Here is a 24,444-nt window from a genome sequence, read left to right on the forward strand (position 1 = left end):
ATGTTAAAAGGACTGCCTTGGATTCGTATCGAGATCATTCTATCATTTTTGAGATTGCATCCCAGTATAGCTTTCGCTACTCTTTTGTTGACTATGAGGGCTACTCCATTTCTTTTACGGGATTCTTGCCCACAGTAGTAGATATGATGGTCATCTGAACTGAATTCACCCATTCCTGTCCATTTTAGTTCACTGATGCCCGGGATGTCAATATTTATTCTTGCCATTTCATTTTTGACCACATCCAACTTACCAAGGTTCATGGTTCTTACATTCCAGGTTCCTATGCAATATTTTTCTTTACAGCATTGGACTTTCCTTTCGCTTCCAGGCATATCTGCAACTGAGCGACCTTTTGGCTTTGGCCCAGCCGCTTCATCAGCTCTGAATCTACTTTTATTTGTCCTCCCCTCTTCCTCAGCAGCATGTTGGACGCCTTCCGACCTGAGGGGCTCATCTTCCAGCGTCACAACTTTTATATGCCTGTTGTCTTTGTCCATGGAGTTTTCTTGGCAGGGATACTGGAGTGGCTTGCCGGTTCCTCCTCCAGGTGGATCATGTTTGGTCAAAACTCTCCACTATGACCTGTCCATCTTGGGTGCCCTGCTCGGCATAGTTCATAGCTTCTCTGAGTTATTCAAGCCCCTTCACCACGGCAAGGCAGTGATCCATGAAGGGGGAAAGGAAGGAATGCTTAGCCTATGTGAATTCTCACAGGATTCCAACTTGTGCTAATTACATTTTGTATCAACATTCTTTTGGCTTTGAAATTTTCATTACTTTTCTGAATTCATTACATGAGAAGAAACCCCTAAATTTGTGTGACAAATTTCTGTGACAAACCTACTTATTGGTTCATATGTAGCAGCTTGTTTGCGTGTGAAGACCCCCAAACCACCCCCAAAATAAATCACAATAGACACAGAATATTTGTTTAGGCTTTTGGCATTAATTTGGCCACAACTTTATTGACTACAGCATGTGAGTGGTTGCTTAGGCATTGGTTCAGACTACCTGAACCTGCGCTCAAGCAGGAACAGGACTGACAACTAGACACCACCAGAGGTCAGTAAGGGAAAACACACCGGGGGAGCACAGAGGCGGATTTCCGTCTCTTAGTTCACCCCGGATGCTCCCAGGGACTCTGGCAAGGCCCTAGCCCTGAGAGGGGATTGGACAGAGCAAATTGAGCCCCTGGATTTCTTTAACAGAATTCCTTAGCAGCAGCAGCAAGATGTGGGGTAGGCACAGCCAACCATATCCCCTCCACAAAACAATGAACCAATGCCTAACTGCCAACCTTACAAAGTTGTGATGATTTGCTACATGGTAGGCAAAAACCAAATAGCACCAGCCAATCAGCCAAGTGGCAAAATTCCTACCGGGCCCCTGCTCCAAAAGCAGACAACTCCTAGACAGGCATAGCAAGGTCAAAAACACAACCTAAAATTATAGGGAGGGAGGGCGGGGGATCCGCTGCACGATGCAAAAGAGAAAGCTCCACGCATCATGCAGCACCTTCAATAGCCCCTCATACTCCAATCAAAGCCCAAACAGCCCAATTTTCTACCCCAGCAACAGAGGTGCAGCCAATGGGGTGCAGTGGTCATCCAATCAGGCCCACCCCAGCAACAAGGAGGCAGTTTAGGTGATCTCGCTGCAACACGTGGCTCTCCATGATGGAGGACATGATTTACCACTGCCCATTGAGGGCAGGAGCACTGTCGGACCATGGTCAAGGAGGAGGAGGATATTCAGAATGAGAGAAGGGAACCTTATTTAACTGGAGGGAAAAGGGCAGCTCAAGTCTCCCCCCCCCCAGAAACGCTGCCCCCCGCTGGCAAGATTATAAGTGAAACAACTCAATTTGCTGCTATTTCCCATCCTACTTACACATTACAGTAATTAGATTTAAAATAAAAATAAAAATGGGTGGTACTATGTATCAAATTCTTCTCCTTCATCCATTAATAGCAGCCTGTGTGGAGGAAAGGGGCAATAAGATAATGGAAACAGGCACGCTGTATGCTAGTTTTTTTAACACAAACATACTGTTCTTCTAACATCTCTTAAAATTTATTATCTGAAACCATCACCCAAGAAATGCTGCTTCACATCTCTTTTTTAACAACAATCTAATGACATACATTTCAGGTAATAAAAATCAATATGACAAAAACAATAATAGGCAGGAGAAACCATGAAATGCTTCTACTGCTGGACTCCTGACAATAAACAATTCAGCTCTATAAAGAGATGCTGCAAGCAGGCCGGGGAAATGACCCAAAAGAACAACAGGGGCATCTGCTGGGTCAAGACATTTGGGCTGTTCTTTTCTTGATAAAATAAGAAAGGGTTGTTGCTGTTGTTTTGGCAAGCCTATCAGAGGCTGTAAAGGCAGACATGTCAACAGAATGATGGAGACCAGCAGGACCACGGACATTCATCCGAGTGAGCAGAGGTGACCTGAACATGTTTGTTCATTTGGTCACTACATGCTGCCAACTTGGAGTGGTTAAGACAGCAATCTGACAGCAAATCTTTGTTCCCTTTCTTATTGCTAGCATTGAAAAGCTATTTCCTTCTGAGAAAATCAATATACTTGTGTTTGGCCCAGATGCTATGTCCCTTTCTTAGGAATTACAGCCCATCTTGAACTCATGGACAGATCTATACAGTACATTGCAGAATGCATCCCTCTTTACAGAGAAGTCTGAGAACCACTGTCCCAAGATCTGCTGTTCCCCTGATATTCTTTACAGAAAAGCCATGGCACATAAAACAAGTAGTGCAAGGTGATTCACACACAAAAGCAGGCACATCTTCAATAACTTGGCACAAAATGGAATGGCAGGCTTAAACAAACTAATGAAGGATTAGACAAACTTGGAAATGCAAGAGCTGTTAGTTGTGATAGCTAAACCTAAGAAAAAAAAGGCTCTCCACATTTGGAGGAAGTACAACTTTGAATCCTTGTTGTTGGCATCCGTTTGTCTTGAGAGACAATGGAGTGTGCCTCCAGGGGTGAAGTCAAACTGCTGCGTTAGCAGCACCAAAGTGACATCTCTGGAGCACAAGCCTGGGCCATGTGTATGGAGGTCCTGGGTTGCCCAGATATCAAGACTCCCTCCCGGCTGCACTGACGTGGTCCAAAGGAAAGCAGAGCAAGACATTTGGCACCAGCTTGGCTGCAGGAGTTGCCAGAAGGAGGTGTACAAGGTGCTATGCAACTGCCTTAGGATTTCCACTCCGGATTTGTGTAGGCTTTACTCCTGAGCCTTTTCTTCTCCTGAAGATATCCCGCAAGCAATGGTGGTTTAGGACCAGAGTATTCCTTCTCCTAGATGGGCTCCCTTCCTACGTTGATGAGCCCTCACTTCCCTCTATAGCACATGCAGAAACTGCCTTCTTGACCATTGGATCCACTCTTGGTCTCATCCTTTCAATCCATCAGAGCCTGTCTTTGCATGCTGGTGAAATCCCTAACTCACAGGGTTTGAGACGCATCAGCTACCCTCACCTGGTGCTAAACCAGCCAGCTGAACCTTTTCCCCAGGGTGTGGCAGCTGCCATATAGTGACAGCATCAAGAAGCCGCAGGTGAGAGCTGAGTGCAGGGTGGGGACCACAGGTGGACAAGCGTCCCCAGAAGGAGCACTGAAAGCTGCCTTATACAGAGCCAAGCCATTGGCCCTTCTAGTTCAGTGTTCTCTACCCAGACTGGTAGCAGCTTTCTAGGAATCTTCCCTCCTCCTACCTGGAGATGTAATGCATTGAACCCGGGACCATTTGCAGGGATTTGCGCTTTGCCACTGAGCTAGGGACCTTCCCTAATGCTAGATCATCATCAGCTACTTTATATATCCTGATCATAGAGTTGGGGGCTTTCATTCTCAGAACTGCTGCATTTTTGTGACCTAAGAACTGATTATTATTGGTCCCATTTCCCTTCTGTAACCTATTGCTATGCTGATCAGCAGAAGGCATCACAGTATTCATGACACGCTTCTCCCCCAGTTAAGTTGGTTTATATTTGTGGAATCAGTCATCATTCAAAGTATTTTATCACACAGAAAAATAGAGGCAGCCGTTTCTTTTGCTCTACCAAAGCCTAACATAGACACACATTCAACATGCTTCATATTTTTATCCACTTCTATGAAAACACAGTAATTCTATTGCCCTTTCCGTGGCTAATCCTCTGAGACCATTGCCAAAGATTAATTTAATTTGCAAAGAGATTCATAGGTAGGCAATGTATACACAGTAGATCTAGGCGTTTAAGTACATAATGAAATGCCTGCAGCTCTTGGACTTTCACTAAAATTACAAAATGACCTGGAGGGAGACAAAGTAGCATGTTTGGAGTGAGAGAAAACTCCAAGCACAATGATAGTAATAGCAGATTCTTTAATTATCAGCAGCTGCAATGTGTTACTCCTCTCATATGGTGAGATTTCATGCTGCTTGGAAAAAACTCACAATTTTTCATTCATGGTTCCCTTAATTTTAGTTGTATTTCACAGCTGTTTTGTTTTAATAGCAGGGGGCTACCAAATATAAACAAGGACCTGAACTATCAATCTCTAACTAGTCTGAATTGAAAAGAGTTTCTTGCTCTGATCTAGAGATTTGTTCCAGCTATAGTTGCCACGGGCCACAATGGAAATCTACAGCCCACAAAGTCTTCCCCGTTCATTTCCATGGAGGGAGCAAACCCCCTGCATCATTTCCTTCATTTGGATTTCTCTTCTGGCTCCATTGAAATGAATGGGTCAGTCTCCCTATGCCAAAGTTCTGCAAACATTATCACACATACACACAATCTGTGAGGCTCAGAACTAGGGTCCCCAATTTCTTCACATCCTTCACATTACTAATTGGAAGCATTTTATAACTGCTGCAAAAGTGTTTATAACTGCTGCAAAAGGTGCACACAACACTTCCTTGAGTACCCCGTGAAGAAAAGCACCGGCCTTGATAATGCTGATTGTTTTTGAATGTCAAAAATTGAAGGGAGAAATCCAACTAAATGCTACTCACAGGAGGTCTACGGATTTCAAGGGGCCTACTCTGAGTATGACCAATGTGTTTCTCATGGCTCTGATTCGTGTGTGTGTGCACTCAGCCTATGGCAGGAGCTAAGGAAATACTGAGCTACCTTTGCTGGGATTGCTGGAGGTTTTTCTGTGTTTTGATCACCAGGATGAATTCTTTTAGCCTTGGTCTCTCCTGATAACTGACTTGCTGCAGCCTGCCTGTGATGTTTCTCAGTGTTGTGATGGGGTTATGGGGGTACTTCATAAACTCAGCAGTTCCACCCAAATGCTGCATCCTTCTGATAGGATAGCATTGGTCCATGGGGCTTATTTGCCAGGTTTCCCTTGCTTTGCAGCCATTTCCACTGGAAAGCACTCCACTAGTCACTAATGCATAATCAATGTTACTTAAATAATTAACTTTAAATGCATACTTGCAATTCCTTCGGTTGTGGGCACTCAGTGCTAATGATTGAAATTCTTAAAGTGAGTCTGACATTGAATTTGAACTCAATAGTTATGTTTCCATCTGTTTCTCCTCCATAACTTACTCCTCTGTTACAAAGTGATACATTTTCCGTTATCTCTGTACTAACAATTAGGATTAATGTAATTAAAATGGGAATTATCCTGTGAACTATAGCAATCAACCTCTTTTTATTGCCCTCTGTTGATTTGTTTCGTTCATTTGCTTCTATTTCCATTTTTAAAATTATTTGATCATTCTTCATTAATTTGCTTCCAATAAATTAAATTAAATGCAGCAAGGGAACACAAAGCAAATTAGGTCTTAGATGTATCATGCCTTAAAGAACACAAGCTTGATTTTGTTTTTCCATTATGAAACATAAAGGGACACAGCAAAGACCTGTATTTACGCCTCCATCATTTCTAAGAGAATAGAAAACACTGGTTCAAAAACCAGTAATTTCAGTGCTAGACAGATGTTGAAATATACAAAATCCTATGGTTGGTCACACAAGTCTCAGTACATAAAGAACAGAGGAGTGGCCTGGTTTTGAGAGTCATGAAAGGGCAGTAAATTGTTATTAAATTTAGTACTGGCAGGGAGAGGCACTTGTGGGATTTTCTGCCCCAGTTGCCAAAATAGCTTCACCAGCTTTGGGTATTATACCCCATTGACTAGGTAAAATCTTTCAAATACCTAGGGATACCTACCAGTCAAATTTAAACTGAACAACACACAGACGCCGAATGATCATCCAAGCAAAATGCACCACATCTGCGATTCTTCATTTTTTCTTCCTCAGATGCAAGCAGATGGTTCCGCTACAATAAATATTTTTAATGCCAAGGTCCTTTCTCAGTTATTGTACAGCATTCCAATTTGGATACAAGCATTTAATAGAGAAGTTGAACAAATTCAAGCAACTTTTCTTTGTAAGATCCTTGGTGCCCCTAATTGTATAAGTTACTTAGCCTTATGTGTTGAAACCGGTGAACATCTGATGGAAACCAAAGCATGGCTGACTACAACCAAGGCCTGGCTGAAAGTCCACTTTAGAACAACAGCTAACTCCTTCTTAACCTCTGTGCTTGAAGACCGCATTTCATCTAGATGGTATAGAGCGATTCAAGATAAAATTCGTAGTTTGGGCATTGCTCTCGAGAGCCTTGAAGCATGTGACGCAAGTTACATATTCCAAATAATCGAGCAGCAACTCTACGACTACCAAAGACAGCGCTTGTTACTTCATACTCCGAGATCCTGTCCTCCGGAGGCCTTAGGTATTACAACATCCTATGGAACCTGTGCCAAATATCTACTACTCCCCTCCCATTGAAGAGCCTTTATGTTCACGAGATTAAATGCTTTCCCTTCTGCAGTGACCAAAGGCAGATTCTCACATACTCCATATCAAGCCTGTTTGTGTGCCTGCAACGAAGGAGTACCTGATTCAATACACCACATTCTCTTAGTTTGCTCTCTACACAGTAGACCTCACCAACTGATGCTGAGGAAAATGTTGGACTTCCAGACTATAACTCCGAGAAGAAGAAAATCGGCTTTCAGGTGGAGAGATAAAAATTAGAAACTGAATTGTTGGAACCCAATACCAAGAATTTGTCAAGAATGTATAACTTGCTGTTGAAATGGAATACACAGGATGAGATGGTTAAATCAGCTATGATTAAATGGGCACAAGACATTGGTCATGACATTGTGTTTGCTGACTGGGAACAGTTATGGACTACCGGTATAAAATTTACGGCATGTAATGCCTTAAGAGAGAACATTATGAAAATGATTTATAGTGGTACATGACCCCAGTCAAGCTTGCAAAAATCTATCATACGCCCAATAATAAATGCTGGAAATGTAAGGAAACTGAAGGTACTTTCTACCACCTTTGGTGGACGTGCCCAAGGATCAAAGCCTTCTGGGAAATGATCTATAATGAAATCAAGAAGGTACTTAAGTGTACCTTTCATAAGAAACCAGAGGCCTTTCTCCTGGGCATGGTAGGCCAATTGGTGTCAAGGAAAGATAGGACGTTCTTTATGTATGCTACAACAGCAGCAAGAGTTCTTTTAGCAAAGTATTGGAAGACACAAGAACTACCCAAGCTGGAAGAGTGGCAGACGAAGGTGATAGACTATATGGGACTGGCTGAGATGACTGGCAGAATCCGAGACCAAGGAAAAGAGACGGTGGAAGAAGATTGGAAGAAATTCAAAACTTATCTTAAGAACTGTTGTAAAATTAATGAGTGCTAAAATGTTATGGGTAATGTAAAACAGAATTGCAGTGACAAATAATTGGGTAAGAGAAAAAGGATTAAAGAAAGTGAATTATAAATAATTGAAATTAGGGGTTGCTGGAAAAGTTTAAAACAGGGATGCAGAAAAGGGAGGTATGGGGAAGTCGTTGAAATAAGGTTTAAGAAAAAGAGGTTAAGAAATTATACGTGTTTGTATGTTTGCTTGTTTGTGTATTGTCAGTTGTGTTGTGTTTTGATATATGCTGGAAAATTAATAAAAAAATTATTTTTTTAAAAAAAATATAACTCCGAGAAGAAGTCAAATGAGGTTTCTCCTGGCAGATCAGGACAAAGATATCACTGTTTTAGTAGCCTCCTTTTTAGCCACAATCTTAACCAAAAGGTTTCCCAGTGATCCATCCTTCTGGGGAACAGACAGGGCGACAGCTTCACCCTTGTTCTTTTAATTATTCCAGTGACTTGAAATGTTTTATACTGTGATGCCAATAAAGGTATTTGATTTGTTGTTGTTTTTACCTTGACTTCAGGGCATTCATTTCTATCCTTCCTCAGGTAAATAATGTATTGGACCCGTCCTCCTCAAACAATGCAGGTGTAGATCTGACCAACATCTGAATGCATAAGTACATCCTGCCCTGTTCTGCCCTGTTCCGGGCACCACGATTTAAGAAGGACATTGACAAGCTGGAACGTGTGCAGAGGAGGCTGACCAAGATGATCAAGGGTCTGGAAGCCAAACCTTATGAGTTATGGTTGAAGGAGCTGGGTATGTTTAGCCTGGAAAAGAGGAGACTTAGAAAGGAGATATGACAGCCATCTTCCAATATCTCAAGGGCTGTCCCATAGAAAGAAGATGGAGCAAGCTTGTTTTCTCTTGCTCCGAAGCGTAGGGTCCATAGCAACGGATTCAAGTTACAAAAAGGGAGATTCCAGCTAAACATCAGGAAGAACTTTCTGATAACAAGAGCTGTTTGACAGTGGAACAGAATGTGGTGGCTTCTCCTTCCTTGGAGGTTCTTAAGCATAGGATGGATGGCCATCTGTTCTGGATTCTTTAGTTGAGATTCCTGCATTGCAGGCAGTTGGACTAGATGACCCTTGAGATCTCTTCCAACTCTACAATTCTATAATTCTAATTCTACTATTTGCTGAATTGCCTGATACGTGCTAGGCTCTGTACTAAAATATTGTGAATACTGCAACCACATGAATGGGGCCATCTAAGGATTGCCCTACATGGAGGGAAAGTGACAACTGAATGGGGTGAACTTAACCATGCCCATGTGGCTGTGGTATTTTACACGCATATCATGGAAGAGCACCGTGGGGGAGGGAGCTTGTGTGAAGTGCTGGGAGAGAGATGGCTTTAAAAAGAGCAGGTGACAAGACTCTTTTGTAAAGTAAGTACTAAACAGAGCAAGCTCTATGAAATTGATTACACTTTTGAGTAATAGACTCCTAGAAGCACCAAGGGTACTAATTGAGTAATTATTTGAGCAACGCAGCAGTTGTGTGATTGGTTGACCATGTAACATGTTGTACTATATAGAAAAGGGAAAATGAGTTGCAGGCAGAGACATTACATCTTTTCTTCCTGTGAAGAAAGTAGAAAGAACCCCTGTAATTTATCTACTAAAACAAAGAACTGGATTTCATGCTAATCACTATTTGGTCATTGTATTTGGTGCCTGCATTATCTTGTTCACTTCTGGAAATGAAAGGGAACAAACTGTAGGGCAAGGTTGAAACCAGGGCTGCCAGCAGGATTTTTGAGGCCTGTATCAGGGGCCTCTGACCCACTTGCAAATGACAACGCAGATTTACATCAACTCCTTTAGCCAAGCTGGTGCCAAACACCTTGCTCTGCTTTCCTTTGGACCACACCAGTGAGGTTGAAGGGGGAGACCTGTTGTCTGGGCAGCCCAGGACCTCCAGACACACCGCCCAGGCTTGCGCCATGGAGGTCACTCGGCTGCTGCTAACATAGCAAAACCATGCAGGAGGCAGCAGTTAGGAGTTCCCAGTGTCTGCAGCCACAAAGGGCAAAGTGATTCTCCAGCAGTTTGAGTTCATCCCCATTGTCTCTTGAGACAGATGGATGCCAATGACAACAGAGAAATGTAACCAGCCAAGGACCCAGCACTACTATTGCTGACAGATCTGGCAGTGGCATAAAAAAGGGGGTACTAGAAGTATTACAAGCTTCTTTATTAGCCCTCTGAATACCTCCCCGACTCCCGTTTTGGATGCCTGAATAATTGAGCCCTGCTTGAAATACTGGCACTTGTAATATCTAAGGTTTCGGTAAGGTTGCCTGACCACAGTATTTGCAAAATGGACATACATTATAACTGTGCTGGTAATAACCCTGTGACAAATAGAAGTCATGTGATAAATTGTATCTATTATGTGCTTTTTACCCACTTCACCTGCTCTGTCTCTCATCAAGCGGATGCTAAAAGGGCTACTTCTCACATTCCAGCTATGTGAATAGCTTCATTGCAGAGACTTTTTATTGTGTTTTTTTCCATTTCCTTCGGCTCCCCAAAATCACACATCTAAGGATGTGATTGCTCTAGAGTCTTCATGCGCCCACTGCTCATTTTTGTTTGCTTTCTGCCTTGTCTGGATGCACTGAATTCATCTCCAAATGGCCTTGCTCACTTCTTCCTGAAGTGGAGCTGATTGTACTGAGCATACATTTTGCTGAAACTTACAGTTCCTTTATATATGGACCCACCCTTCTGGGCCACACACTATATAACCAAGGCTGGATCTAAACACATCAAAGAAGCATTTCAGTTTAAAGCACTGTAAATTTAATCAGAGAAAACTGGTAGAGAAAAATGGGGCTCCAGGTCGCCATCTGGTGGCACATACAACTCATATAAAACACTTTTTTCTTTACCAGTCTAGCTGAGTCCTAAGTTACACATGTGTACTGGAAAATTCATAGGGATGTCACAAAGATTTGAGCCAGTCTGGGGAAAGCAGGGAGGTCTCCTCCGCCTTCCGTGAGGAAGAGGAGAACCCTGGTCCTGTCTAATGCGGCTATCAGCACCTGCCCAAGACCCCTTTGCACACCTTGCGGCAGGGCAAGGAGACAGTAGTGCTATGGTGGCCCCCAAACTGCTGGTTTCTATATCAAGGATAATCCCTGGCATGAAACTGATGCTATTTGTGGCATTTCTCCTGGGAAACAAAAGCTCAATCTATTTTCAGATGAGCAATGGGATTCTTGTACCCTTAAATTTTAAAAAAGCAGTTGATATGAGTGCATGTATGTCTGCAACAAATGTCTTCTTGCATGGAGTTTTACCAGTGTGTATGTGTACTCAGGTACTTTGATAAACCACTGGGGGGGGGTTGAGGAAGATAGTTGATATCATTGTACATAATATTTTATCAATACTTTTTTTGTACTGTTTTATCGGTGGACAGAAATGCCAGTGCGTATTTGTGAAACAGTGCAAAATTGTTGTTGTTATTATTTTATTTATACCCCACTCCTTTGGCTAGGTTTCCCCAGCCACTCTGGCTGGCTAAAGAAGAAACATGGTGGGATCAAACATGCAGCACCCCCCAGACTGTGTTTAGTACAGTTTCCTTGCAAACCCTGCCCCCCCATGTTAATAAGCAACATAAAGAGGGGAGATGCAACTGAACTGAAGGAAGCCTGTTTGTCTCTGGAGGCTGTTGCAGTGCTGGCGCATGATTGTATTAGGAAATGGAAACTATTAAAGATGGCATTTCCTTACCAGAGTGGATGTCTCTATTCATTAAACTCTAAATTTAATAAACTTTCTTCCCATATCCCAAGAAGGCATTTAAGTGGAGGTTTAGGAGATATGGAAATTTATTTAAATTTAATTAGATTTTTCGTCAGTGTAAAACAGGGATTGGTTCTACATTTTGAGGAAAGGTGGTGCTGGGGAGATTTTCAGCAAAGTTTGAAAGCCTGATCATTGATACTTGGCACAAGAAGCCACATGTCCTAAATGCATTTGTCATGGTTACTTTAATCACAATGCAATCCTATGCATGTTTAACTCTTCTGCTGTGTTCAGTAGAGCTCATGGAATGATCTCAAGCAGGCAACCAAGTCCTGATAAGAAGTAATGACTCTTCAGCAGATTTATGTACGTTTACTTACAAAAAAACACATCCAGAGCATGGCTTATTGCCTGCTTGCATTGACGATAGTTGGTCAGTCTGAAGCTTCGCCCTTCCCACAGCAAGAAGGATGCTGAATTCCCACCCTTCCCCTCTTGCCCTTCCGTTGTCCTCTGACCTTATCCAGTCTCCTAGAATGGGGACTGAGAGGCTGGCCTTCGCCCTCCCCACTTTCACTTGACAGTCTCATTCCTCTGCTTATCTGCTGATTGCCTAGCAACGCTCTGGCTGCCTCCTAACTCTCCCACTTCTTGAGGGCTAACAGTGTCTTCTTCAGGAAGAGGGGGTCAAACTGCCCCTTCTTGGCTCTGAGATGGTCTCCTGCTGTTTCCCTGAGATTGATTCCCACAAGACTTTCATGAGAGGTGGTGGTCTCTCCTTCCTTGGAGGTTTCCAAGCAGAGGTTGGATGGCCATCTGTCATGGATGCTTCATTTGAGATTCCTGCATTGTGGGGGTTGGACTAGATGACCCTTGGGTGCATTCCAACTCTATGATTCTATGAGGCACAAATAACATTGTGTAGTTTATCTTGGGAGCACAGTATGCCTGGAGGCAGAAGCAGCGCCACCTGCCCGTCATGGCGGTGCCACTGCTGGGCCTTGGTCTTTCCTGAATAAGCAGCCCTGTCATGGCTCAGGAGAATCTTTCACCCTTTCCAATGAGCCCTTCTCTTCTGTGCACATAGCACAGAAATGCTGCCATCTGATCATGGGCAAGGGGAGAAAGGTCTTGCTTCAGGAGGGACAAAGTATGTACGGTTGCAGCCAGATTCCCCCCCCCCCACTTTACTTGCTCCACCTAAGTGAGGGCTCATCCACATTTCCTTTTGTGCTGCTGTTTCTAGCCACAGGTATGGAATTTCCACATTTTACATAAAATTGGAGCAAATGGCAATCTGGGGAAAATCCTATGCCTAGAAACGGGGCATAAGAGGAAGTGCAGATGAGCCAGAAGCCATAACTGCAACTCTCTGGGAATTCCACTTCAGCTCATGACACCTTTCTACAGTTATATGCAAAAAAAGAAAAAAAGAAAAAAATGTGTCCATAGGGAATCAACAGCAGCACAGTCTGCCCACTCTTCTCTACAGACAGGCAGGATTGCTTTGCAGGGGTCAGCAAACTTTTTCAGCAGGGGACCGGTCCACTTTCCCCCAGACCTTATGGGGGGCCGGACTATATTTTTTTTGGGGGGGATGAACGAATTCCTATGTCCCACAAATAACCCAGAGATGCATTTTAAATAAAAGGACACATTCTACTCATGTAAAAACACGCTGATTCCCGGACCGTCCGTGGGCTGGATTAAGAAGGCGATTGGGCAGGATCTGGCCCCCAGGCCTTAGGTTGCCTACTCATGGCTGTGCTCCTTACATTGGTTTGAGAGCTGGCTATAGGGTGATTGCTAATTCTTGACTTTTCACCAGGTAATTCCAAAGCTGTAATGGATTTGTTACACTGGAGTTGTGTTATCAGATAAGGCATTGTTTGCTTGCTTCCTTGCTGCTACCTGGAAAGAGGCCTTAAGCGGCAAGCTTTGAAAATGGTGGCTTGGGAAAAATTTTTTCCAAAGGAAATGAGAAATGGTGTGACCATTTAATATATGGCCTGTGAGACAGTACTGCATAGCAGCTAATAAGATAAGATTCTTTGGAGTTTTTAGCCTTTAATAGTGTATCAAGGTTCCCCACCCCTAAAGAAGGCTGAGAATAAATTATGTGTTGGCAGGTTGAATTCAGTAACCAAGATCTGATAATGCAGTCCTGAATTACTTATGGGATTCATCTTAAATCAGCTTTTGATACAAATGTGTTTGTTTCAGTCCCCAAGCTTTTTTGGCTCATTGACAACTAGATAATTACACTTTTCCTCCCTTCATTAGTTACTTTGGCTTCCTTTTACGAACAATTGCAATTTGGAAATGAGGCTGGCCTATATTTATGTTTCGAGACCAAATCCATCTTTTTCTTGGTTTAGCAGTCCAAATTGTTGTGCTAGGATATGGCTGTACATTGTAACACCTGAAACCCTCTGTGGAATTTGATGTCACCCAGATTTAGTGACAGCATACTTGATTGGGCTCCTGGAAGCAAGTGAGGTGAGTCTCTGGTGAGAAGCATCCACTGCCCCTTCAGCATCATGAAGTGGGAGAGCAAAGACTATCCCCTCCCCACCAGGAGCTGGCAGTGGAGGGAGGAACATCTCAAGCACCACACAAGGCAGAGGCGCAGCCTGGTGCCCAGTATTGAGGGGCCCCAGCATCACCCACATATGCAGCATGCATGAGGCCAAGTGTGGAGCCCAGCATGGCGCAGCTTCAGTGGCCGGTGGCGCCTCTTCCCTCATGCTCAGGAGGAGGCAGCCACTGATGCGGCTCTGTGTTCAGCCTCCGCCCCCTTGACATGGGGGTGGGGCTCAGACCCCTGCCAACAAATATTGAGGGGGCTGAAGACACTTCCACCCCAGGAGTTGGTGCCTATGATACAAGCACATTCTTCCTAACCAGCTACCAGTCTCCTGCTTGGGTGCAGACTGAAGATATCTGAGGGACAACTAACCAGCACCTCGTCCAGTAGCTACCAGTATGGGAGAGCTTTTCCTTCCCCCTGGGTTGCTCAACAGCAGCGCCTGCTAGCAGGGGTACCAACCTGAATAAAAGATGTGGCATGGACACACCATAGATAGATAGATAGATAGATAGATAGATAGATAATTTATTACAGTCAGAGACCAGCTTATAAAACACACTTGGGGGTACAGTCACAGAAGCAAAATGAACAATTAAAACAATGTACAACAATAAATTTAAAAACAATGTACAACAATGTACAACAATAAACTACCACAGGGAGCTGACCCAGGGTCACCCATAGAACCGAGTTTGGGGATTTTCATAATGAACTAGTTTGAGTTGGGAGATGGTCTGCGCCTACAGATCTGTTCACAGAATCTGGCGACCATCCAGGTCGTCTTCTGATATTTGCCTAACAGGAAAAGGTTGAGTTTTTGCTTTTCCGGGAGATCGGCGAGCCTCACCAGTAGGGGATCAATGGTCTTACTACGAGCCTCTTCATAAAAGGGACATCTAAAGAACAAGTGCTCTGGGCTTCCTATCTCTCCCAATGAACAGGCGCAAAGTCTCTGAGTGTATGGGACTTTTTAAAAGGCTCCTTCCAGGACCGGCGAGGGCAGAGCCGAGCTTCTGGTGAGTGTAAAGGCCCTTCTTGCATTTTTAGATACAAGAAAGAAGAGATATGCTGTCGGTGCAGCTATATATCTCTCAATTTCTCCAATTTTATAGTCGGGGCACCTTGAGCAGTCCCATTGTCTCTCGGTGTCTATGATTCTTTGCCTGACCATAGCTTTTGCCTGGCCCAACCCCAGACTTAGAAGGGCTTGAGGGGCAAAACCCAGTTTCTGAAGGGTGTTCAGGTCTGCAGTCTGCCAGCTTGACTGGAACTGGTCGCAGAGGATCAGAGAGGCTATTCCTCAGGGGAGCAGATTCAATGTCAGCCATTTGTTGATTGATGTTAGGCAGATATAAGCCTCCACTCTCATCATCCCCGTTTCTAGTCTGACACACCATTTGAATGGCAATGCCCATCAACTTGGGGGTCAGCCCCCTCAAATGTTATATTGGAAATGTCAAAGGGACATTGGCTCCCAGGAGTTGGCTCCTATGCCTGCTAGTGTACATCAATGGCTACCTTCACAGGCCACTGTTGTGGGTACCAGAAGAACACCTTTTTGTAAATGTGTGGTTACTTCAGATTGCACCATCTCCTTCCCTGTACTTCTGGAGACATTCCTGTAGACTGACACTAACAGCAACATCATGGCTGCAGGGGTTTATGCCAATAACAGAAAGGTTGGTTGGGGTAGAATTATGGGAAGTTGATCAATATTTCCCTGTATTGAATATGAATTGGAATTTCTATCTGTTATTTAAATGGCACCCAGGAAAGAAGCAAGAACATTAAATAACAGGCTAGAAGATACAGTAAAAGCTTAACTGGATTAATTACCTTAACGATTAAAACAAATAATAGCTTTGAAGTTGCTTATAACTTTACTTTACATTGTTTGCAATTCTCCGTCTGTGTGCTGAGCTGACTGAAAATGAAAGCTAAATTTTTCATATGAGCTGGAAAGCAGAGATAGCCAGCAAATCATGGCAATACAGAATGCTTCATTGATTCTTGAACTTTTACGTCTGGTGTTCAAAAAACAGATTGGACTACAGATAAAGCATGTGAAAGAATGTATGGAACCTGTGGAAGAAGACTTGGAATTACTTTTTCCCCAAACACGAAGAATCAACGGATGTTGAATGGGGAAGAGATTTACAGTGGTCTGAAGGTTGAAACAAGCAAAGGAAACTGTTGTAATGTCAGACGAGATTAATGAAATTATTATCAAAGATGATAAGAGATGACTGCAGATGGTAGAGACTGAAATGAATACACAAGCAGAAAAAAAACCTCTCATCTCCTGGAGATCAGTCTGATAAAAGACTGGGAAAGAAGCAGAGAAAAGAACTTTTCCTTTTTTTCTTTAAACAGGAATGAAGCATGGCCAACTGGAAACGAGGATGGAATATGATTTAATGAAGATGTAACAGGCAAATAAGTAAGGATTATTACATTATTAAGATATGTTGGAACTCTAGAGAGCCAGTGTGGTGTAGTGGTTAAGAGTGGTAGACTCGTAATCTGGGGAACCGGGTTCGCGTCTCCGCTCCTCCACCTGCAGCTGCTAGGTGACCTTGGGGCAGTCACACTTCTCTGAAGTCTCTCAGCCCCACTCACCTCACAGAGTGTTTGTTGTGGGGGAGGAAGGGAAAGGAGAATGTTAGCTGCTTTGAGACTTCTTAGGGTAGTGATAAAGCGGGATATCAAATCCAAACTCTTCTTCTCTTCTAGAGGAGAAACTCATCAAAATGAAATGGAAAAGACCATTTTGACACTTGAAGATAATAATAACTGGAGAGCTCTTTTTGACTTTTTGAGTGGAAAAAAGGTGAATTCAAGACAGGAGTGCAGCATGCATGGCCTTGGCGCTGAAATTTGTGAGTGCCCAGCCCCTTAATGGGGAATTTTGTGGGTGCTTGGGCACCCAGGGCCTCAGGGAGCTGGAACCTATGATTCAAGATTCCTGAAAGGGAACATTGCAAAAATACCAACTAGCAGAATGAGAAAAAGCTGGATCTTAATACAGCTTAAAAATATCCTAGAGTACATACTCTAAATACTTACAAACATAACTGGCAGACAGAGAATCATAAGACTCAGAGAATCAGAATTGTAGAGTTGGAAGGGACCCCAAGGGCCACGCAGTTTAACCCCTGCAATGCAGGAATCTCAACTTAAGCATCCTTGACAGATGGACATCCAACCTCTGCTTAAAAGCCTCCAAGGAAAGAGAATCTACCCCCTTCTGAGAGAGACCATTCCACTGTTGAACAGCTCTTACTATCAGAAAGTTATTTCTGATGTTTAGTAGGAATCTCCTTTCTTGTAACTTGAAGTCATTGGTTTGTCAAAAGCCTTACTGAAATCAAGCTGCACTACGTCTGCAGCACTCCTCTGGTCCACCAAGGTTATAACTCTATCAAAAAAAGAAATGAGATTCGTCTGGCATGACTTGTTTTTGAGAAACTCATGCTGGGTCTTAGTAACCATAGCATTCTTTTCTAAGTGCTCACGTACTCTTGATTTATCTGGTCTAGGACCTTCCCAGGTATTCATGTCAAGTTCATCAGTCAGTAGTTACCTGGGTCTTCCTCCCCCCCCCCTTTTGAAGATGGGGACATTTGCCCGCCTCCAGTCTGCAGAGACCTCACCTATACTCCCAAAATTCTTGAAGATCAAAGACAAAGGCTCTGAGATTACATCCACAAGTACCCTTGAAAGCAGCTCATCAGGCCCTGGAGATTTGAATTCAATTAAAGTAGCGAGCTGTTCCCTTACTACCACTTTTCCTGTCTTGGGCTGCAGCTCCCTCCTTACACCATCTATTCTGTTATCACCAGGTTGGGCATCACTTTCCTTTTGGGTGAAGACAGAGGCAAAGCAGGTGTTGAGCAATTAGCATTTCTCTGCCTTCACTACACAAAGGACATACCACTTGCATGTTCTTCCTCTTGCTTCGAACATAGCTGAAGAAACCTTTTTTTATTATTTTTAATCTCTTTTGCAAGAGATATGTTTCTTTTCTTTTTTCTTTCTTTCTTTCTTCTTATCTTGCTTTTTCTATGTTTTTAAACTCTTGATAGCTCTGTTAATTCTATTTAGATGTCTGTTTTGCTCTTTGAAGTTTGATATTTGGTTTAAATGAAGCTGCATACAGAGAGGTGATGGATAGAAGAGGAAGGGGCCTGCCTGAGAGGTGGGCAGAGAGGTTTCCTCGGGGTGCGAGGCTGAGGAAAGAGAGGGATGCGCCCAGGTGAGAGCTGGGAGGGTTCACTCTTAGGTATGTGGAATAAGGATCAACATAAATATAATATGCCTTTTCGTTTGGTTTTTATTGTATCATTTGTTGAAAGTTGTCAATAAAATTTAATACAAAAAACCACAAACCCATCCCTGGGGCTGTATCTTGCAGGGGACGATCAGAAGCACTGGACAAGCTGTCTTTGAGGCAGCTTGTTGTCATTTAAAAATCCCCTGACAAGGCATCAAGGAGGATTCCATTTTACACTGATTCCTACACCAAATTTGGCAATTCCAAAATTGAACCCTTTGTGTCTGTTTATATCCATGCTGCTTGTACATTATGTTTGTTTTGTTTTTTAAAAAGACTAATTATATAGAAATTTATGTGCAACCTCCCCCCATAATATGCATATTATTATAAACAATATTGTATGCATAATAATGTGTATAATTGTATAGCAATGTACAATATTTCAAGAAATTCAGTGGAAGCATTGAGATTAAGGAGCAAAATGGGAATTAGGAAAAAAATTGTGTTGAGAGGTTTGAGCTGGATATTGAGGTTTTCAGAAAATCCCATCCCTGACAAGCTTCTGAGAAATCCCAGATGTTGAAAAAGCTAATGTGGAAGTTCCTAAATACTAAGGCAATTCCTACACCTATCTGTTCTGCTAATGTGCCTTGCTGCAGCCTCCCCCTCTGCCTCTGCCACTGGCAGAGAAGCAGCATCAGTGCCAATTTCCGGCAAGATCTTGCATGCTTCATGAGACCTCGTGAGGCTGCGCTGGAAACTGGCGCTGATGCCGGTGCCACTTCTCTGCCAGTCAGCTAATTACACTACAGTGGTACCTCTGGTTACAAACTTAATTCATTCTGGAGGTCCGTTCTTAAGCTGAAACTGTTCTTATCCTGAGGTACCACTTTAGCTAATGGCTGCGCCTGAGGCAAAGTTCGCAACCAGGAGCAGCTATTTCTGGTTTAGCGGAGTTTGTAACACAAAGTGTTTGTAACCCAAAGTGTTCGTAACCAGAGGTACCACTGTACTTAGTGAAAGCTGAACTGTTTGTAACCTATGTACCCTCTTGGACCTCTTATTTGCTGAGGAGCAAAGTCTGAAACAGTCGGCTATCCAGGAAGGACTGTCCTGCTACTGCCTCTGGAGCACCAACTTCTTTCAGGGTGTTCACTGCTAAATATATGAACAAGTTGTGAAGATAACCAGGCACAGCTGTGCTGGGGTCGGGACTTAATACTTATTTTGGAAGGCATGTTGCCTCAATCATTCTCTGTTTGATACACCATTGAAAAAATCCCCCATTTTGGGAAATTCTCTGAAGTCACATTAGTGGGTGTTACCTTGCATATATTGCATGCCACTTGACTCTGAGTGAAGATACAATTTAGTAGTTATATAAAGTGTTGTAATTAAATTATTAGCCTGTCGTGTTGCTTTTAGGTCGCCAGACTTCTCTGCCAGTGGCCGAGGCGGCAGGACAGGCTTCACACCCCCCCCCCCCGGGCTAAGCTGGGCCTGTCTGCCAAACAAGGAGATACTAGCACTTCGGATGAAGCCAGAGTCTGGCTTTCTTGCAGTTGGGCTGAAGGCTCAAAGGTACGCTGTTTGCTTTTCAGGAAGCTGTGTTTGTTTACGAATGAACACTGTTTGCTCCCCAGTGCTCAACATACATATTTTTCTTTTAAATAAACAGATGCCACAGAAATGACAGCAGAGATCTCCAAGGCTCTCCCCATACAAGGATCCTTGTAAAAGGTTGCCCTCTGCTTAAGGGAATGGAGAATATGAAAAACATTACTGCTTCCAGCAGGAAGAGAACAATATTTTCCTCCTGAATTATTTTACTTTTAAGAAGAACATGTAGCTTTACTTAACCATTTCCTAGCAAGAGCATTAAAACTTTTATTTGAAAGTCTGCACAACACTTTTCAACCAGTTTTGAATCTTGCCTTTCCCTTCCAAAGAGGGCCAGGCATTGCCAAAATTAGTATATAAAAACACCACAGTGGCTCAAGCTTTAGGGAAGCTACATCATTAAACAAGCGACACAAGTTTCAGAGAATGCATTTTAATGCGAAGGCACTGTGGGATATCTGATTGCTGCATATTATACAAACAGATGAACAGAAATGTTACTAAATCTAGCCTGAGCTCTGCAGAACAACAGTTTTTACAACCAAAATAACTTGAGATATGTTGGCACACAATCAAAAGCAAAAAATGAATGCAAATTAGAGATGATCTCATGGGCCTCATTCCCCAAACACAATGAAATAGTATTGCCTGAAATTCTAAAGACGTTGCACTTTACAGTTTATTTATGGCACTTTTTCCACCCAGCTGCCTTTCAAATCAATGCAGAGATTGGAAGGGGAATGAAATGCGTGTTCCAAGTAAAGCCAGGACCCATTTTTCCAAGCTATTCATAATCAAATCACATCTTGCAATTTTGCAAATGCCTAACACCTTCAGGCAAGCCAAACTAGGATGCCGTTTAAGATTTCAATACATGGGGTTGGGTTGGTGGCAGGGATTCTCATAGGTTTGCAGGTTCATACCTGAATATATTCAAGACCAAACTGCAAAAGCATTGTGCATGATTCAGAGCTTTCTGCTGTTACTTTTTAGGACCTCATAATCACTATGAAAATGTTAGCAACCTCCTTTTTCCAGGTGGTTTGTGACCTCTGACATCAAGTCCCCCAGAAGCAGTGCCCTTTGGTGCCTCAGAGACCGAGAGCCATCTGATTGAGCAATTTATTGTTTCTGGTCTTTCTCAAGTCAAGCACAAACATGGTATTTCCATCTCCTGCTGTTTACCTCTGAGACTGATGCCTGATATTCCAAAGTACATGTCTACTCTACATAAAGCTGGAGTATGAGGCCTCCCAAGCAACTTCTTCTGCTCCTACCAGACTTCACTGATTTTGTTCACACTGGCAAAATGATAAAAATTCCTGGCATGTGCTGTAGCTTCCCACTTTAGTCTCTCTTTCGAAAACACTTTCTAAATGCATATACATATCTACATATAATTGTTTAAAATGTTTTTATATATGTAACTGTTTTATATACGTTTTTATTATATCCTGAACTGCTTCAGGAGCCTCATGGGAGGCAATCCCTAAATGAAAATTAATTAATTAAATATGCACAAGAATAATAATGGTTTTGGTTCTCAGGAGGCTGTATCTGCTCAAGCCTGAGAGGACTCTTGAGGATTTGGGCTTCAGCTTTCAGGGAGTAGGTCTTTTGTGCTTGAGTGGGTAGCATCCCATTCTCCTTAGTTGTGTCTGACCACCAGATTCCCCTCCAAGCCTCCATCTTCTTTTGCTACTATCCAGAACTTGACAATATTGACAAACACAAGTACCACATCCAGAATTAGTTTGGCAACGTGATTTGAATAGCATAGTGTGGTTTTCCATGCTGCAAAACTGGAGGCTTGTTGGTGTTTTTGTGGCCATTTTATTATTAATTTATTTATTCCCTGCCTTTCTCCCTGAAAGGCAGTTTGCAGATGCAAATAAGAACTGTTATAAACAAAAAATCATTAAAAACTATTAAACATTGATAAGAATTTAAACTACATACATATATAAAATCTATTTTAAACCATACCAATAATTAAAGTAAAAACAGCTGGGCACCTTTCTTGGAATAGTGGTATGATCAGGCACACCTGGTGTATCACCAGCTGGTGGTGATGAAGAGACTGCAGCTGAGGCTACTCTTTTCAGGGCCAATTAATTTCAAGAAAACAACTACATGCGGAATTCTTTTATTGCATTGTCCTTCATTTGCTCTGAAAAGTTTCAGGCAGAAGTGGGGGGAGCCTCAGAAGATGGAATAGTGGACATTAACAAACATTCAACGTGATAAGTTACAACTTGATAAGTTGCCTTTATTTTAGATTCTGAGCTCTTCAGAGGAGTCAACATAGGCTGAAAATCCCCCACTCCTGTGGACCAGCGAAATGGTTCTCAGCCCCCTAAAGAAGATCTCTGCAAGATAGTGTTTCATTCTGTTGGATGTGTTTAATTCATCCCCAGATGAGAAGTACAAGTGAATGATGTTAAAAGACAATGCTCTTTGTTTATTTCAAACAGCTGTAGCCAGGATTATTGAAAGTCATTGACATAAACTGCAGCTGCTAAGCCTGTATCCTTGCTTAAATGATAGATGACATATAAAGAGACATCCGCCTGACATCACATACTTGGCTTGCTTACCACCTGGCTCTGAGTTATATACGCTTAAACTGGAAGAGGGGCATAACTGTATTGACAGAAACAGTCATTTTGGTGTCATATCATTATCAGAGGCAGATTTAGGGCAGCAACTGGTTCCCCCCACTGGGCACAGAGGCTATGATGTAGTGCACACACAGAACAGGAGGTGAGAGGCAGGGGGGGCTCTAAATTGTGGCCTCACACAGGGTGCTGCTGAAATTTTACAGATCAAAGTTGGCCTTGTCATTGTGTGAAGGACAGAGCCCATTGTTGGGATCTTTGTGAACTTTTAAAGATTAGGGTACTCATCTCTGGTCTTTTTGAGCTGCAGCCAGTTGCTGATATTGCACATCTCCTGATAATGCACAGGCTTCTAATTGTTTTCAGCTGAACATGATTAGAAGCTCCCTTCCAACCTTTGCACCAAACACAGGAGGTTGTGGGAGGAGAGGTGCATCTGAGATGGTGGGTGGTTGAGATAACCACTTGCCTGAACAGGCCTGTAGTTACAACTTGATTTGCAGAATTTTGCCAAAAAGGTTGGCTTCCACTAGATACCCAAGTGGCTTTAAAAAAATCTCACTAAAATAAGGCCTTGATGGGGAAATATTGGGGTTCAATGCACAATCCCCTGTGGGCTCAGCCACATATTGGCCACATAGGGCCAATAAAATCCAGGCTCCAGTTGTCAGTCAAACAGGACATCTATTTAGGAGTTGCAAGGCCAGTGTGACACAAGCTCAACCAGCAAGTAACTGAGGGGTCTGCCCCTTATACGGCACCTAGCAGAATATTCCTCTCCAAAAGTTGTCAAACCACTTGCAATCTACTTTCGGATTGAAACATCTCAGATTCAAATGGGATGTAATCTCTTTTGGATTTTTTCATATCCTATAACCTTTAGGATTCCAAATAAGAGTTATTTTGCGCAAATTTGGCAAAATCCCACTGTGTGAGAAATACAGTGGGACTCTGCCAAATTTAGCAGAGAGGTTTGTTATACTGTGGGAAATGGCTGTGAAGTGTGGGCAGAAGATAAGTGCTTTGTGCATGGGCTTTACTTGGTTCCATCCGTTTGCCAGGGATGGAGCAAGAACATCTCCTTCAACAGCAATTCCTCCTGTGTCAGGAATTGGTGCAGAGGCACATCTCCAGCTTGGAGTTAAAATCTTTGGACAAGATAACTAACCACTCAGACTATCATCTTGCATCTGCTAATAAAACAGAAAAGAATCCTAAAATGCACCTTCCAACAGGCATATAGCTGACATACTGCTGAGCTTGTAGAGGGGGAAGTACCTTAAAAGCTTTGGCTTTTGGTCTGATGGGTATGGGGTGTACTTTCATTCCTGTAAACATACAGGAATCCCTGGCTGTGCACAGAGAACTACCCCCCCCCATGGGAGCACCCACAACTTTTAGGGAGCAATACAGACATTTCCCCTCTAAGTTGACTGTATACCAATTATGGTGGACCCCACCTTATGTACACACACCATAATAGCCACTACAGGTTATCTTTTGGGATTTTTTGTGAATCCTTCTGCCCTCAGCAGCAGTGGAGGGTGCTGTCCCATGGCAAAGGTTGAAGTAAGCTTCAGCTGTAAATCCAGTGGTACCTCAGGTTACATACACTTCAGGTTACAGACTCCGCTAACCCAGAAATAGTGCTTCAGGTTAAGAACTTTGCTTCAGGATAAGAACAGAAATAGGGCTCCAGCGGCATGGCAGCAGCAGGAGGCCCCATTAGCTAAAGTGGTGCTTCAGGTTAAGAACAGTTTCAGGTTAAGAACAGACCTCCAGAAC

The 24,444-nt window shown here is 43.0% G+C and overlaps 1 protein-coding gene across 2 annotated transcripts in view; it reads right to left on the reverse strand.

The window, feature by feature from the left end:
• CNTNAP2 (contactin associated protein 2) overlaps positions 1 to 24,444 on the reverse strand; it is a 999,981-nt gene that overhangs the window by 688,735 nt on the left and 286,802 nt on the right. The gene's annotated exons all lie outside the window — the stretch shown is intronic.

Source organism: Podarcis filfolensis (assembly GCF_964270895.1).
Source record: "Podarcis filfolensis genome assembly, chromosome: 12".
Lineage (NCBI taxonomy): Eukaryota > Metazoa > Chordata > Lepidosauria > Squamata > Lacertidae > Podarcis > Podarcis filfolensis.